This window comes from Passer montanus, unplaced genomic scaffold, assembly GCF_014805655.1.
Source record: "Passer montanus isolate IOZ18808 unplaced genomic scaffold, ASM1480565v1 scaffold92, whole genome shotgun sequence".
Classification (NCBI taxonomy): domain Eukaryota; kingdom Metazoa; phylum Chordata; class Aves; order Passeriformes; family Passeridae; genus Passer; species Passer montanus.
In genome coordinates, this window is record NW_024374590.1 from 1,590,760 (window position 1) to 1,608,273 (window position 17,514).

Below are 17,514 nucleotides of genomic sequence, written 5' to 3' on the forward strand. Positions count from 1 at the left end.
ACCATGTGTATTGTGTACTGATTTTTATTTATTGTATAGTAAAATCGGTATGGCAGGCCTTATTGTGTGGCCAGTTTGATATAAAAACCTGCTTTTCACTACTAAAATCAGGTACTTGAATAAAGGTTTGTAAGACTGAGAATTCAGTGATAATTGCATTAAACACTGTTACTGTCTAAACAATGTATGAGTGTCCTGTGAACCCTGTCATCATTAATGAAAGCCAAAACTGCTAAAAGGCATATTTATCATGTTCCAAGGGATGATTTGTATAAAGCACTTATGTGTGGAAAGTGTATAATATAATATAAATCTGTTATTATGACAAATAGCTATTTACACAAAATTTCAAGTATTATTGTTTTTATTTCCATTGTTTAAAGATACCACAGGAGAAGTAACTGAAGGTGCTTGCTTCCTCAGGGTCCCCTCGTATCTGTTAAGAAAATTAGAAAGAGAAGATTTTTATTTTCTTCATTTCAATCTCAATGCTTCTTGCTTTGGGCTTACATGCACATTATCTTTATACCAAATAAGTAGGCTATGGGGAAAAAAAAGCTCCAAATTGGCATATGAGTGTGAAACAACAATATAAAAAAGAACACAAACATTGTGATTGTATCCCTACCTATACACAAATGGAGAAGCAGGAATTTCTCTGTGGGAATTCTGTGGAGTAGGTATGGCCTCTGCAGCCCATGGAGAGGAGCACAGTGCAGCAGATATTTACAATGCAGTCTGTGGATGATTCCAGACTGGAGCAGGGGGATATAGGCTGGAAGAACAGTGGTTTGTGGACAGCCCATACAGGAGCAGGGAAAAAACATGCAGAGGAAGAAAGGTAGATAAAACCTTTAAAAATGACCACAAATCCCCCATTCCCCAGCCCCCTTTTTATTTTCAGATCACTGTGTATGAATCTTTAAAATATCTATTTTTGTTCTACTACTATTGACTGTCTCACACAATATTTTCTGATTTTTCTGGTGTTTTCCCTATGATTTTGTTACTATGACACCAATATTAAATAATTATTTTAAGGAAAAGTAATTTGCTCTATTTCAGAGTAAATTCAACCCTGCATTTTCTTCAAAACACTGGAAGTGATAATATGTAACTAAGAAAAGACTGAGGTTTTCTGACTTAGGTGTGTGAATTGAGTTCTGGATGACATTTTTCCCAGATATTTATTTTCAATTTTCCAAATAAGGATAATAAGGACTTTCAAAGTCACTAATGAATTTTAGTGTCTAAATCAATTGAAATCAAGGAAATTTTTGCCAACTACTGTGTTTGAATATTGGTAGTTATTGTGGGTTTTGTGAAAACATAATTCATGTTGCTGTAAACAGTGACAATTATAACCTACACACCAGATTTTAATATTTCCTTCTCTATGAGAACATAGATTTTAACATACAAGTTTTTTACTGTTCAGAAAAAGCCGTTAGCAGTGCTAAACAATTTATTTTCCATGACATCTTTTACATTTCTAATGTAATTTTTTTTTCTCCATTGAAACAGCCCTCAATGATGTTTATTTTAAGCTATTCCAAGAATGGAGTCATGGTTTTCCTGTGTTTCTACTCTGGGATTCTACAATTTTTTATCTCTATTGTATCTATCTTTACTTTGTAAAGTGTTGATTTTTATTTTCCTATCAGTGGGGGTAATACCTTATAGATTATAGTTACAGGCACATTCACTTTTGAAATTTAAGTGTTATAAACAATTTAATAATTTCAAGACCTAGCCGTAAGGAGAACTGATTATTCTTGCTGCAGAGGTGCTCAAAGTAAAAAAAAATCTCAACACTGACATTCACTTCCATGCCTACTATCTCCTGACAATAGTGCTAATTTAAAATGGGAAGGCTCTGTCAACATTGCCCTTGAAAACATTTGTAATGTTCTTCATCTTCAGGCTGTTAACAATGTCCTTTCATGGCTCATTTTACTCAATTTAGCATCCTATTCAGATACCATTGACCCTGACATTATTTTACATCATCTTAAGCACCTTGTAAGCCTCACTGGCACTGTTTTAGCCTGCCTGATAACTTTATCTAACTTGACCACAAGAGTCTAAATTAATTACTACAGGTATTTTTTCTCTGAACTTATTTTCAATTGATTCAGGTATCTAGACTTTGTACTATAATTTTTGTTACCCATATATTCCTTCTTCCTTATATTTTAGTTATGGTTAATACAATGGTAGATGATGCTTGTTATCTGAATTTACAGTTGATTCTTCTGAAGTTTAGTCATTTTACTGCACTGCCTTTGAAAATGTAAAATTATATAACAAACTCAATTTAATCAACTATTTATATATGACAAGGAATTACTATTTAGCAATTTTAAGTTAGGCTTGCTTCTTTGTCTGATACCTGTAATCAGAAGTTTACAATAATCTAAAGGCAGACAATGTATCCTGCATACATTGCATTATTTGATGCTATCTGCAAGTTATTTCCCAAGAAAAGCATCTTCCTGGAATGTGATGGTTCTCCAGCAGTGCACTGAAGTCTTGATCCATGTGTGTTCCCATCCAGTGATATTTTCTGTCACCCCAGAAGTCAGATCTCATGCTCTATAATCTAGTGCATGGTCATGTACTTAGTCTTCCTGTTGCATCCGTTGTTCACATCCTCTCTCAGGTAATAGTTCTGTGGATGCATCACCTGCCAACAACTTCCACCCTGCTGATGGAACCAACTCCGAAGTTTAACACAGAGGCAACTTCTGTCAAAGACAAGCAAGTTCATTATTGATATATGGCCACAGAATTTTTCTCTGCTTTTTGTCTCCTAGGTCAAAGAATTCTCAAATGCCAGATTTCTTTTTCATACAAAGCCATACGTAGAGAATAAACATTTTCATTTTACACAAATACACAAACTTTTTCTGTGTATTTAATAGATTGACTCTGACTTAAAAACTCATAGAGAGCAGTGAGAATGTTTTTGACAGGGCTACTAGCTCCTCAAAAATGCCTCTGAGATGTTTGAATGTAAAGCCCACTCCCACTAGCCTTCACTAATATGCTTGATTCATTTTCCAGCTCAAATTTGTGTTATGTGTGTTTACCTTAAGTCACAGATGCCTGAATTACACTCTTGAAACTTAGATAACTGTTTTACTTATCTTGGCTACATGCTAGTGCACATGAGTGCAGAAGAGAACTTCAGATACAATATTTACTTATTGTAAGGAGTCTGGATGTCCCTCTGTCTCAGGAGCAGTGGGAAAAAACCCCAGGGATAGAGACACTTTCACATAACTTCTTTTTATTCATACTCTCCTACTGGCTAGTTTAAGGAGGTTTCTGCTCTCAGTTTTTAAGGATCTACACATAAATAGCAACATAAAATGTTCCTATTATACAGGAACATAGGACATTTCACTTTTTTTAATGCAGTACAGGGAATGCTAAGATATACTTTTGTCGCTTGGTTTTAGGGAAACTGTCTAACTTTAGAGGTCTGTGTCAATTTTCACACCTTATTCTTTCATCTCTACTGCTAAATCCTTTTCTAAAGGCATTCTAGCTCATTCCTGAATCTTTTCGAAAATGAAAAGGAATAGGGGAAAAAGGGTTCTAAGCTACAGGCTGAAGAAAGGCTAGGAAAAAACAGAAAAATGACTGGAGAGAAAGAATAGAAGAAATAAATTGGTATCAGAAAATGTGGAATAAAAAAGTAAAAAAGAAAAAGTTAAAATGGCCACAGCTGAGTATTTCTAAAATAAAACTAAGGACAGTTAAAAAGTAATTAGAAAGATTAGGGGAAACCAAAGGGAGAAATCCAGGCCTCTGAGAACTAAGAAAAGAGGATTATGTGCAGTAAGTAAGAAACTACTAATAAAAAGTATTTAGACAAAATAAAAATAAGGCATGAAATTAATAATAGCTGTTAATTATATTATCACCTTATCAGGACTGCTTGCATTAGTGGAAATACTGGAATTATATGGGATTAGCTTCTCTCAGATTCATCCACTAAGGTCATTTTAGCATATTGCTAAATGTCAGATGTGCTTGTGTCAGATGCTCATTTCTGGGTTTCTCACTCTGCATACAATTATTTGGCAGCTCAAGTTCTTCTTTTGTTACATTTTTTCCTGAACTCCTACTCTTGAAACTTCCTTCTTTTGACTGTTCTATCTGCCTATTTTTCTTGCTCTGGGAACAACCTAATGGTAATGTAGGAAACATTGAAAGAAACACTCTGGGGCAGGCATGGAAAAGGCCTGTTTATATTATAATGGAGCCTCTCACGGGCAAAGTGGGAGCTTTGGACAAAATTTAATAATAAACTGCCACTGAGTCATGAGAGGCCAAGGACACCCCTTTGCTTTCTAAAAGTCTTCTCAGAGAGAGAAGTCTTGGGGAGGCTGGATCTTACCTTATCAGACTATGAATGGTCTAAGTTTTGCAATTTTGTCCCACAGGTTTTAATGATGGGAAATCATATATAAAAGGTAAGTTCTTTATTAAGACAAACGAACAGACAAAAGATTATGGATGAAAGATCTGGATCATAATTGCTTACTGCACAGTATAAGATGAAAAGAACTACTATTATGTTACAGTGTTACATAAAATAGTGGACAATATCAAGATACTTATATTAAAGCTAGCAAAAGAAATGGTATTGATTAGGAATCAAATGGAACTGACTACTGGAATGACAGTAATGTACACAGGTTCCTTCACTTAATCCTTTGGGAAGCAACTGTGAAATAGGCATTCCCACTTATGGGAGGAAATTCACACATTTCCAGGAAAATACATAGAAGCCTTCAGCTTTATGGAAGTTTGGTGTGACTTTTACAGTTGTAAAGTCAATGGCTGTCTGTCAGAAAACCAGCTTACCTGGTCAAATCTCATTTAAGAGTAAGATGTTTGTTGGCAGTCGGGAAATGCTATACCAGTGTTAACCCCACGGTGCCAAAAAAACTCACTGAGAGACAGCATTTCTTGTTTGAGTTGTCTGACCAGTTAACAAACAATAGGTAAGCTCTTAGGGGAGTTAGATGTCCTGCTACTGAGCTGCAGTATATATGCATATATTATATCTTAGAAGAGTATTACTTCCACAGACAGCTCAGGTCTAAAAGGCACTGATAGCACTCCACTGTGCTCCTGCAATAAGCACAGAGGAGGATGGCAGAAACAGATCCAAATGCCCCAGCAGTTTCAAAGTGCACAGCTTATTAGCTCTGGTCCAATGTCAGCTGCTCATGGCCTAGGTCTCCAGAGCACCAAGTCTTAATCAAGCTTACTAGGTCAGTCACAGTGCCAGGCAAGAGCTGTCTCTGTGTATTTTTCCAGTGTCCCAGGTAATGAGCCCTTCTGACTCTGGAGCTTAGGGGAAACAGCTGAGTTGCTGTGCAAGAAGCTGTCTGAGCCCTGCAAAGCTGGGACTGAGGCAAAACTAATAACCCTTGCTAAAGTGAAGCTGACTGTATGTATTGGGACGTCTCTACATCTGACTATGCAGTACTTTTGGGTCTGGGAATGTAATAAAACTGTCTTTTATATGGTTATGGACGGTTTTATTCTCTGATCCTGGCTTATTACATGCTCATTGTATAGCACACTTGTAACAGGAGTAGCTGGGTGCTAAAGGATAAGGCTGCCTGTTAGGTCCCACTGTGGCTACAATAAAACTATCTGTGTTTCACTTGGGCCAGTTCCTGGATTGTATAACTGTCTAACTGCTGGTGGTGGTGTAAGAGAGGTAGATATCAAAGTACAGAAGTGCATACTTACAGCTGATTGCCCAGGACCTTGTCCAGACAGCTTTTCAATATCTCCAAGGATGGAGAATCCAGAACCTCTCTGGGCCATCTGCTCCATTGCTTGGTCATCCTCTCAGTGAAAATGTGTTTTCTGATGTTCAGACAGAAACTCCTGTTTTTGAGATTGTGCCCATTGCCTCTGGTCCTGTTACCGGGCACCACTGCCTGCCTCTATCCTCAGGTATTTGTACACATTGATGGCATTCCTCCTGATCCTTCTCTTCTCTATGCTGAAGCATCCCAGCACTCTTATCCTTTGCTCACTGAAGAGGTGTTTTTTGTCCCTCGGTAAGCTTTGTGGCTTTTCAATGGACAGTCTCTGGTAGTTCCGTACTTTTCTTACACTGGGGAGCCCAAAACAGGACAATGTGCTTCATGTTAGGCCTCACCAGTGCTAAGTCAAGACAGGGCTGTCATCTGTTTTATTTTTGTGCCTTCATCACATCATATAGTATACACCCAACAAGAAATTTCTGTTTGTTCTGTATCAACTGGTATTAGTATCATCCCATTGGATGAGCTTCCTTTCTAAATGATCTTCTAAGTATAAGTTTGTTATTTGGGAACAGAATACTCAAATTACAAACTTATATTTTTTCCTAGCAATTTCTTCTATGGTAAAAGTGTAAACTGGGTTACAGCAAACTGCTCCTAGCCTACTCAAAAAGGAATGTTTTCTTTTTTTTATAGATCAGTTTTCAAAGTCAGCTATGATCAGAGAACATATATTAACAAGAAAGGCCAGAGGAAAACATTTTAAAAAGAGAGAGAAAAAGGTTTCTCCCTCAAGGATTGATTGTAATTGTGAAGATTTTTGACAGTTCCAGGACAATCTTTTTGCCTTGTCTTTGATAGGCGATGTCTCTGGTCAATCTGAGATCCAGCTGGATAGAAATCTATCTCAGTGGGTGATTAAAGTTTCCTCTTTTTTCCTAGTGGCATTAAACAATGCAGAAAACAACTGACAAAGAATCAAACAAAGAATCAAAGCCTTATACCAAGACTGTATAAGTTACATAGTTATACTTGAAAAAAAGCTTTGGCTATTCTCCTAGCAGACCAAGCAAATGGGGAAGAAAATATTTTCTTTTCTTTTGAAAAGGTGACATACAGGACCAACACAATAAAGTCAACTAAAGAAACAGGCATAGGATTTTCTAGAATTAGCCTATGGAAATAACCCAACAGAAAGGGTTTTTTTTGTTTGCTTTTGTTTATTTGCATCTTTTTTTCCCTCAATAATCAATTTAATGTTACAGAATAACTACATGAGACACACAAACATAAATAATTCTGGCTTTACTTACTTAACTGTTAGAAACTAGAAATGCTAGAAATGCTCAAAAGCAAAAGAAAAATGCTGAGGCAGAGATTACTGTGTTTTTTTCCTAGCATAACTTATTACAAATAAATTTAAAAAGGGCAGGATTTTGAATAATCTAAATATGTTTCACTTTATGTCATTTAAATTGAAAAGCAGTATGTCTGTTTCAGGAGAAATTATTTACATAATTTACTTCACTGAGTGATTATACAGCTGGAAGTGAAAAACCTTAACTTAAAATGTCATTTTGTTTTCTTTTGTTTTATTTTGTTTTCCCATTCAATTTCATTCACTGATTTGACAAAAATGGTAACTGTAGCTGTAGACTTTGTTTCCTTTAATGTGTTCAGATAAATTTGGCTAAAAAGTCATAACTAACCATCCAAAACAGAAAGTTGATGCCATCGAGACAAATGAACTGGTGCTTCATTTTCTACATTTCAAAGACAAAATCCAAAATCCAAATGCTTCTGCCTGTGTATCTTATTCAGGGTATTAGGAGAACTTCTTGTCCAAATTACATACTAGATATTAGGTGTAGTAGAGGTAGTCAAGAAAAAATGCTAAGTATGCAGGTTTCCTTGAAATCCTATCCCTCCTGAAAGGTTAGGTATTTAAATTATTTGGGACAATTTACCTTGAATCTTTTTATGACCATGGACATTAAATAACCACTCTTTTATAGAAAAGAACCATTTGCTCTCCACTTTGAAAAAAAACCCAGTGCGTACATCAATCCTTTTATTCCCCAGTATCAATGTGAGCATGAAGTGCAAGGTCTGGTTAAATTGCTCCTTTCTACTGAGTATGGAAAAAAAAGGAGAATTCAAGGTTGTGCTTGTACCCTCCCTGTTCAGGCTGAAAAGATCATCAAGATTGAGGATTTCCTATACTTCTTCTGTACATGAACATTCAAAGTCAAAGGCACCATGAAGTGAGAACAGAAGAAAAATCTGTTCTTAATTTAGCAGATGAAGAATTCACATGAGAAACAGGTGTTCTTAAATTTGCTTCATTAAGGGTTCTTTCTCAAATTCTTTTTTTTTTTTTTAGTTTAGTATCTGTATAATAAGAAATGCAGTTTGTGTCTCTCATTGAGATCAAACCAAAAACACTTAAAATGAAAATCTCATGTAATATTGCATTTCATGATACCTTTGAATTGGTTTCTCATATTTTGACTCTTATGGGAAAATACAGGTGACCTACTAGGTCAAGGAAAACCATATAAGTTACACTTGTAGAGTAGTAAACAGCATCCTATAATACAATAAAAACTAAATCTAAGAGACAGGACCCCAAATACCTTCACTTTCAAACAAAAACTTACTTTACATCTGGAAATGTCAAATAGAATTAAAGAATGGTAAACAGTTTAAGTTCAAGTAAGTGGACTGTGTAACAGCTTTTTCCTGCCAGGAGACTCAGAGGTGACCTTATTGCTCTCTACAACTCCCTGAAAGGTGGCTGTAGTCAGGTGGGGGTTGATCTCTTTCTCCAGGCAACAACTGTCAAAACCAGAGGACAAAGTCTCAAGCTGCATCAGGGGAAATATAGGTTGGATATTAGGAAGAAGTTTTTCACAGAAAAAGTGATAAAATATTGAAACAGCCTGCCTGGTGAGGTGGTGGAGTCACCACCCCTGGACGTGTTCAAAAAAAGACTGGATGTGGCATTTGGTGCCATGGTTTAGTTGAGGTGTTAGGGCTGGTTTAGACTTGATGATCTTGAAGGTGTCTTCCAACCTAGTGGTTCTGTGATTATATGATTTCCCCCCGTTACAACAAAGAATAAATACAGTGAACACCTGATTTCAGGATTTTATTTCAGGAGTAAAATCAACTAGCATGGCCCAGACACTATCCTTGATCAGTTAAGTCCCATTTACAAGATAAATTTATGTCATGTTTATTCATATGTAATTTAGATGTGGAGGTCCTCATATTGAGTTAGAAAGCTCAGCTATTACGGGCATATTTGTAAGAATTACTTTTTTATTTACCTTAGTCATGAATCATATGTTTCTGATGACCGCACTGATTGTCAGAAAACATACTCCTTAAGCTTTTGTTATCATAAATGCTCAGCTAAATTTTTTGTTGAAACTGACCATTGAAAAGAACACTGAATTATATACAAATATAAATCTGTTTTGTTTCACAAAAATACTCTTGCGTTTGTTATTTTTTGAACAAAATACGAATAATAAAAAGACAGCACTACAGATGCTACTTTGGTTTTGATATTCTGTATAGAAAAATCTATCATGAAGTTTGAATTCAATTTTTCATTGATGGTGAAATGAAGCCTTCTTATTATTTCATAGTTTATGAATAATGAAAATTTGCAATGATATTAATGATGATGAAAACAGTTACATCAATGTATGAATAATTCATTGAGACAAAAAAGGCATAACCTGCCTAATTATTTATCACTAATAATTCTGTGACTTGAAGTTTGAATAGACTTCTATTATTCCTTCTGCATAAATACTACAATCAGTAAGGAATATTAAAAACATTGCCGTTTTGACAAATTCAAATGACATAAGTAGGCTTAACTGTAAATAACATACATATTCATTGCCTTTACTAACACTTTCACCGGTAAGCTAGGAAAGAATTTAAGTTGTTTTTCCTTGTCTTTTCACACTTGAGTTTTATTTGCCATAGTTTTGTCAATCTTATTGCAAGTAACCTTGCAACTTAATGATTTAACTTCTTTTATCAATACGTCTAGATGTGTGCAGATTTCAGATATCAGTTAATGGCTGATAGAATATACAGCTGATAGAATATACATTCTTAAATAACAGAATATATGACCTTAATTAGTATGTAATCTTGCACTTCACAGTAAGAAAATGGAGACTTTTTTTCAAAACAAATATTCTACTGGAATATTGGAATATTATGTGGATATTAATCGGAAAAAGAAATCACTTCCTGAGAACCAAAGTCTGTTTTGAAGGCAGTGTAAAATGTTGTCACAGAATGGTAACAAGAAATAATGATTGTTTTCAAAATTTCTACAACATAGCAGTACAAACCACTCAGGGTTCAGCCATCTGTGCAACTAGTCCTTGAAAGCCTCTATTACTTCCAACAGAGGTAATATAATTTCTGATTTGAGCTGCAGTTACAACCATATTAATTTAAAGTCAAATGAAGTACTTCCCTGTTAAAAAAATAAAAGGAAGTACCATCTATCTATAATGTAGAATTTTGATGTTACGAAATTTTTCACCTATGTTAGCTTTTGAACAAATAAACACTTGTGTTTTAAACATGAGAAAGGCTCATATTCCATGCACTATTTATGCACATTCTTGACTTGTAGACAGTATTTGTGTAGTCCTACTGAATTCACCAATATTATTCCAGCTCTCTTATTGCTTTTTGTTGCCTTTTTTTTTTTAAATCTTCTATTAAGCATAGCAACAATAAACCACGATGCTGGTATGATTGAAATACAAAGTATTAGCAATACTATTGGGGATGGTAGCAGATTTTTAGAGAAATATTATAACCAAAAGAAGATGCACAGGTTGATCCTGCACATCATGCGACTTTTCAACTTGTAGGAGTCAGAGGTTTTTTGCTTTCCTGAGCAAGATATTCCATTTTGCCCACTGTCTCTACCTACTTGCTCTTTTCTTACATTAATTTGTCTACTTGTCCTTACTTGAATGCAAACATACTTTTAGAGTTCACAACATCCTGCAACTGTGAATTCTACATGAGTTACACACTGCATGCAGTGTCTGTAAGAATCAGCGTTAGCTCCTTCTGTCTACATGGGAATCTCATCCCATGTATATTCCTTAACTGGAGGCAGAAATTGGTGGTCATTGCTGAAATTTAGTGAGCTGGGCCTTTGGAAAGTTATATATATCTGGATAAACAGGAAGAGAAAGAAATGTACTTGTAGTCTTTTTTAATATAAATGGGATTGTAAACACCCTGAATTGTTAAGCTCACATATATAAGTAACAGTAATGATCTATTTTTTTCTTAAGGTGTGGTGCGCACACTTTTCTATTGTAATATCAATATTCAAATTCTGATGAACTTTTGTAGATAAAAGAATTTCTTGTTCAAAGGTTTCTCAATTACCTACTGATGGAAGTTCCTTGACTTTTGTTTGAGAAACTTAAGACAATAAAAGAAGCAGAATTCTAAAAAGTACTGAACATGTGTCTTCTAGAAAAAACAAAGGCCTCTTGAATATAGATCAAATTCAGCTTTGGATGAAGTTCATCTTGACTGGCAAAGCATTTGTCACTGTTTCCCACAACATCCTCAAATATAAACAGACAAATGGAGTTACATAAGTACACAGTGAGGTGGATTGAAAACTGAGTAAATAACCAGATCCACTTAGTTTTGATCAGAATCATAAAGTCGAGCTGGAGGCAAGTAATTAGTGGTATAGCCTAGGGGTTGATACTGAGGACAATATTTCAATATCTTCATTAAAGACCAGGATGGTGAGACAGAGAAAACCCTCAGCAAGTTCTCACAGATATTGCAAAACTGAGAGGAACAGCTGATGGATGGTTGTTTTGCTATCCAGAGGGGCTAAGACATGCTGGACAAATGGGCTGAGAGGAATCTTGTGAAGTTCAGCAAAATGAAAAGCATGTCTGTCACCCACTGGCCCCTCCCTTCCTTCCAGAAAGTTCTTCCTTTGTCAGTGGGTGATTGGATCAGGAACAAGAGTCCCTCCTTCCTATCCTCCCTGTTCACTAGCCGGCATGTCTGTTATAAGTTTGCTCCCTCCTAAATTTCCCCTTATTGGTTATTGTGTAATCCCCACCTGAGCGTTCCATCCCCTTTGTATACTGTTACACCCATTTCTGGAGGTCTTTTCTCGGCTTGCTTTCCTGGAGCCAAATAAACTTCTGGATTGTGCCCCTGAGAAGAGTCCCTCTTTTCATTTCTCTACTTCGCCTTTCTGCTGCCCACTGCTGCCTCCTGCTGAGGCGCTCCCCGGACGCCCCCGGCGCATCTGGGCAGTGCCCCCCGGCTGTCAGCTGCTGTGCCACAGCTCGGCCGGTGCGGTCTCCTCCCCAGCTCGGGGAAGTAGAGAAAGTTTGGACAGCAGCGCGGCATGGGTTGAATAACTCCAGACACCAGGATTCTCTGGAAAGCACTTCTCTGCCCTACAGAGAACTTTAGGGTTCTGGTGGACAGCAGAAATCCTTTCTCATAGCAAAGAAGGCCAAAATCCCCCAGATTGCTACCACCAGCTCAGGAGAGGCACTCCTTTTCTATTAAACACTGGCAAGACTGCATCTGGAGTACCGTGTTAAGTTGTGAGCTGGTGAGTGTGAGAAAGATCTAGACTTACTGACATCAGTCCGGAATAAAGCCTTTGTGGAAAGTAACTGGAACATCTTTCATATGAGAAGAGCCTGAAAGCTGGTACTGTTCAGTCCGGAGAAAGAATACTCTCAGAAAACATACTCAATCTGACTCTGCCTGAACTGGGGAGCTGGACTGGATAATTTCAAGCAGTCCTTTCCAAAATACATAATTCTGTGATTCCATAATTCTTGAACCTCATGTTGTTTCTGTTGATCAAGCCCTCTGCTTTCTGAGGTCACTCTTAACTGACATTTTGCCTTGTATTTTGTCAGCCACTGCTCTCAGTTTAGCGTCCTTAAAAGTTTTCCTGCTGTTGCACTGCCATTATTGATAAAGATGTTGAAAAAACAGGCCTCACTTTTGACCCCTGCATACTCTGCATGTCAGTAACTGTCATCTGGACATTGTATTATTACTCATATTATTTGCACACGGGGATCCAGCAGGTTTTCTGCACACTTAAATATCCCATCAATTAATTCACCTATTGCAGATGTCTTCAGCCTCTGTTTTAGTTTTTATATGTTATTTAGGACAGAGCATAGTGTGTGAAGGTCAAATGCCTTGGCCAGTAAGCCCTGCTTTCCTTATGGAGAAAAGGAAAGAGGGGAGTAAAATATCCCTTGTTAGTTAGTGACTTCTTTTAAAAAACCTGTCAATTTACTTTCTGATAAAAGAAAGTAACATAGGATTTATTATATTTATTTGGCTATAAACATTCTTAATGACTGATGTGTTAACAGCTTGAATCTATTTTTTTTTTCAAAATGTAATGCAATGAAGATTGTGAAATTAATTAAGAAAAAGAAACAGTGATATTCTCTATGTAATGTTTCCCTGAAAGACATTTTAAAAATTTGGCTTAGCTATGGATGTGATACAGAGAATAATCTAGTTATATGGCCTAACAGAGTGCATAAATATTTAGGTGATTCTGTATTTAAAAATTTTGTGACAATTACTAAATTCTGGGAATTATATTAGCATTTTGTCATGGTATTAAAGGCTTAAAAGTGGAGAACAAAGAAAAAAATTACCAGTGAAAAAGGTTAATGAGACTTACACAATAATGTGTAATGTAAAAAGTAGTATTTGGGACACTTTAGTCCTTGTGGAAACCAGGAATTGTCATATGAGATCATTCTTAATTTAGAGTCATAAAAAGGGCATACAAAGTACTATATAATCACAAAGACAGATTCTAGACATGTGGTGCCTCAGAGAGAGTTACATGCTGGTTACAGAACCAATAAAACTCTTGAAAAAAACATTTTATTAGATTTTAACCCTTGGCTCAGCATTGACAATGTGTAGATCCAAATATCTCAGGCTAAATTAAAAAAAAAAAGGAAACAACACTTAATCACCAAAACAACACTAGCAGTTCTATTTTGTAATGGCACCACAGTCATCAGAATTCCTAGGTAACTTATAATTGGAAGGAGAGGGGGTGAGGGCCAAGGCGTGGTATAACCCAGTGGTTTCAGTTTCAGTTTTAAATCAATGTATCTTATAAATGATATGAGGAGACAACATGCCTCCATATTGAAAGGAAGCTCAGAAATATTATCTGTCAATATCCTCGTTGAGAAGAATTGTCTTTTTGATCCTAGCAACCATTCAGTCACATTGTAAATTCAGTCATCCTGATGCAAGCCCTTTTCATTATAATGGTTTAAAATAAGATGTACTTGCTAATAGAAGTGAGGTATGTTTTTGCTTTTCATCATTTTCCATAGGTTTTTATAAGTGTTTAGACATATCAAGATACAGTAAGTCGTCTAGTGCGATTTCTGTGGCATGACTTACATGAACAGCAGTGTCTAAATGTCTAGAGAGTTTCTATCTACTTAAATACTTTGAAGTCCAACCCAGTTTTGGAAGTGTGCAGGAAAGAAATGAAAAATGAGCATTATGAAGTGAGTGGCTAAAAGCTAATTTGTCTTTTCTAGACAAGAACTAGAAAAGCATTGAAGGATAGTGCCTGTCCATAGCCTGTGGACCACTGCCAAAGGGAATTGCAGGTTCAAGCTTTCAAGATTCAAGATGTTTGGACAAGTATTCAAGGACTCATCAAATGTTGGTCACTATAAAGAAGATTTAACAGGTCTAAGACAATCCTTAATCCATGGATGGTGTTTGGGAGCTGAAAACAATTTTAGACTGCCAGAGTAGTGGGAACTGCATTATATGTTTATCTAGATATTGCTCTTCATAGGAGTCCTCAAGAAGTCACTTACGGAGAAAATTTATTGGGCTGATCCAGCATGGGTATATCTGTACAAATGCAATTTTAGTCCTGAGGACATGAGTTACAGGAAAAAAGGAAAGGTGTGACTCTTAGGAACAAAGATATACGTATAATGCATAAAAAAGTCTGAAGTTTAAGGAGGACAAACTAATCATCTCTTGCCAGCAGACAAGCAGGGAGAAAATCTGCCCCTTGTGCCACTTACTGCACAGCTCCAAGGGGTACCCAGAAGTAAGTGGCAGGGACGGAAATGTACCTTCAGAGACCCAAACAGGATAGTGGTCATGGCCCCATATCCTCTGCATTTGCCCCATGCATTGCAGGGGGCCCTGGCCTTTCTGAGGAAGGCTGAAATGCTCAGCATAAAATGCTCCCAAGAAGTACTGGACTGGGAAGCACAATACTAGGGGAAAAAAATGGTAGAATCTAAGGGTTTTCTCTTTAAAATATGTAAGAAGATTATTAATGAGCCTTTCTGTAATAATTAGATTATGTGGACTCTTAGACTGTTAAAATATTAATTGGACTAATGATAAGGTCCTGGCTCACAGGAGAAGTGTTTTGCTGATGCTATAATGAGGTTCTGAGAGTTGCAAGAGCAGAAGATCCACCATAGGGCTGGTGTCACCAAGTCCATGGCTGAGCACAGCCAAGGTACTTACAGGGGCTGCAACCTCACCCTGGCACAGCTCCTGGCATTAATAATGAAAAAAATCTGTTAGAGGCAATCTTGAAAAAAGTCCTCAATTCTCACAGTGTAGTACCATCAGTTTTATGTCTTAATCTGGAGGCCAGTCTTTCTATTTTCATCTAGCCTTATGCTTCCAAGTCTTTGCAACTGAGTTTTAAGAAGATTACAGAAGCAATTTAGGTACTTTGGTGATAACATGATACAACAGGTAATCTTCTTGTTTGAGATATGTGTGTTCCTTTTGCAGGTCTGTGTGGCTACAGCAGCCAAGCTTCTCATGAGAATATTTATACAACATGAAAAAAAGCATCAAAATGTTTGCATGATTGCCTTAGGAACCAAGTATTGGCATATTTGTTTCTTTTACTAGTGCCCCACAAATTATTAAAGTGTTTTACTTTTGAAAATATCCCAATTTTTCAAGTTATGTAGAGGGGTAATAGTTAATGCTGTAAGTAGAACCTTGGTGAGAAGAGATCTGTGCTTTACAAAAGGTGTCTATCACCTGTGGCTTGCTTTACTTGTGTCTGTATAGAATTAATTATAACAAAAGTGTAGAGAAAATACAAGTGGAGATCAACCATTTTAGCTAAGAGCAGGGTGGCTGATTCCTCTTGTGCCCCTATTCCCTCTTGAGAAAATCACATTGCTGAGGAATCTAGAGCAGCTGTATCTTTCACTAGCACAGCTAAGTCATTGATCTCTCAATGCCACCAGGCTTTTATAATTTTTCTCCTAAATGAGATAGGATGATAATTGCTCCTTTATGTATAAGCTACTTCCTCATCTTGTAAAGTCATAAATTCCCTTTCCTTATTGCTTATGAATTAATCTTGAGGGCCTGACAGACTTTTTTCTAATCTTTTTCCTTTCTCTTTCCCTTCATTCTCTTCCAGAGATCTTGTGTTCTGCCTGAGGTTGTCTGAGTGCTTATGGATTATCTGCCTCTCTACAGCAAACTCTCTTCAGTTACATTAAAATAAAATTAAAAAAAAAAAACAACAGTAACAAAAACCCCCACAAAAAAACTCAAATCCAAAAAAAATTAGCAGTTTTGTTAGTCTGTGTTACCATACCAGTTGTCAATAATTATGTTTTTATTATTTTTTTAGTTAATAAGTATTTTGTGGAAAAAAAATTCAATGACTGTGTCTATTATGGCATCAGAAAACTTTCATGCACAATTTTTTCTACAAAAGTCAGAAAATAATATTTGGAATTTTAACAAGCAATATTTTAGCTTACAGGCTCAACACAGTTTAAAAATCTAGCTAGCAAGGACTGTATTTTTCATCAAAATATTCTGAAAATAAAATGATAGGTTTCATTTTCAGTTAAAAAAAATCAATGACACATTTTAGACTATGAATTAACTGAGAGATAGCACTCTCAATTTTAGAGATTGAAAATAACCATATATTTTTATTTAATCCATGAGTAAAACCAAGATATGCTAACTTATGCCAAAAATCTGTATATTGATTTTATGAGCATTTAGTGTTACGTACTATCTATCATACTTGCTTATAGAAAATGTAATTATTTCCAAGGTATTTTATTAGAACCTTTGAATGGCAGGTTTTTTTAGATGAGAATCAGGACACAAGGGGGCTCACTTGCTTTACTTTTCTGGATTTCCTTGTAATACTGACATCGTAAAAACCATGGTTTTCCTTGGAATTATCCAGGACACTTTTTATAAACCTATAAATGTAATTGAAGGGTAGATTATTCTGCTTTGAGGAAGATAAATGTAAACTAATAATTTTTTCTTTTGTTCAAAATATATAAATTTTTCCTAATTCAGCTTCCCATAAAACAATTATAAAAATGAAACCCTGTTCAATAATACATATTATAAATATATATGATTACTTTAATTTCAATGTGTTTTTTTTAACCAGATGGATGAGACTAGTCCAGTCTTTGCAAATATGTTGTCTTATATGTGTGGACCTTCTTTGACCTATGACAAAGTATTCCACTTTTGGAAAATGTTAATTGCCTTTGCCAAAGAAAACAGAGTGGGTTAAAAAAAGCATTTCATTATTATCTGAGCCAGAGTGACT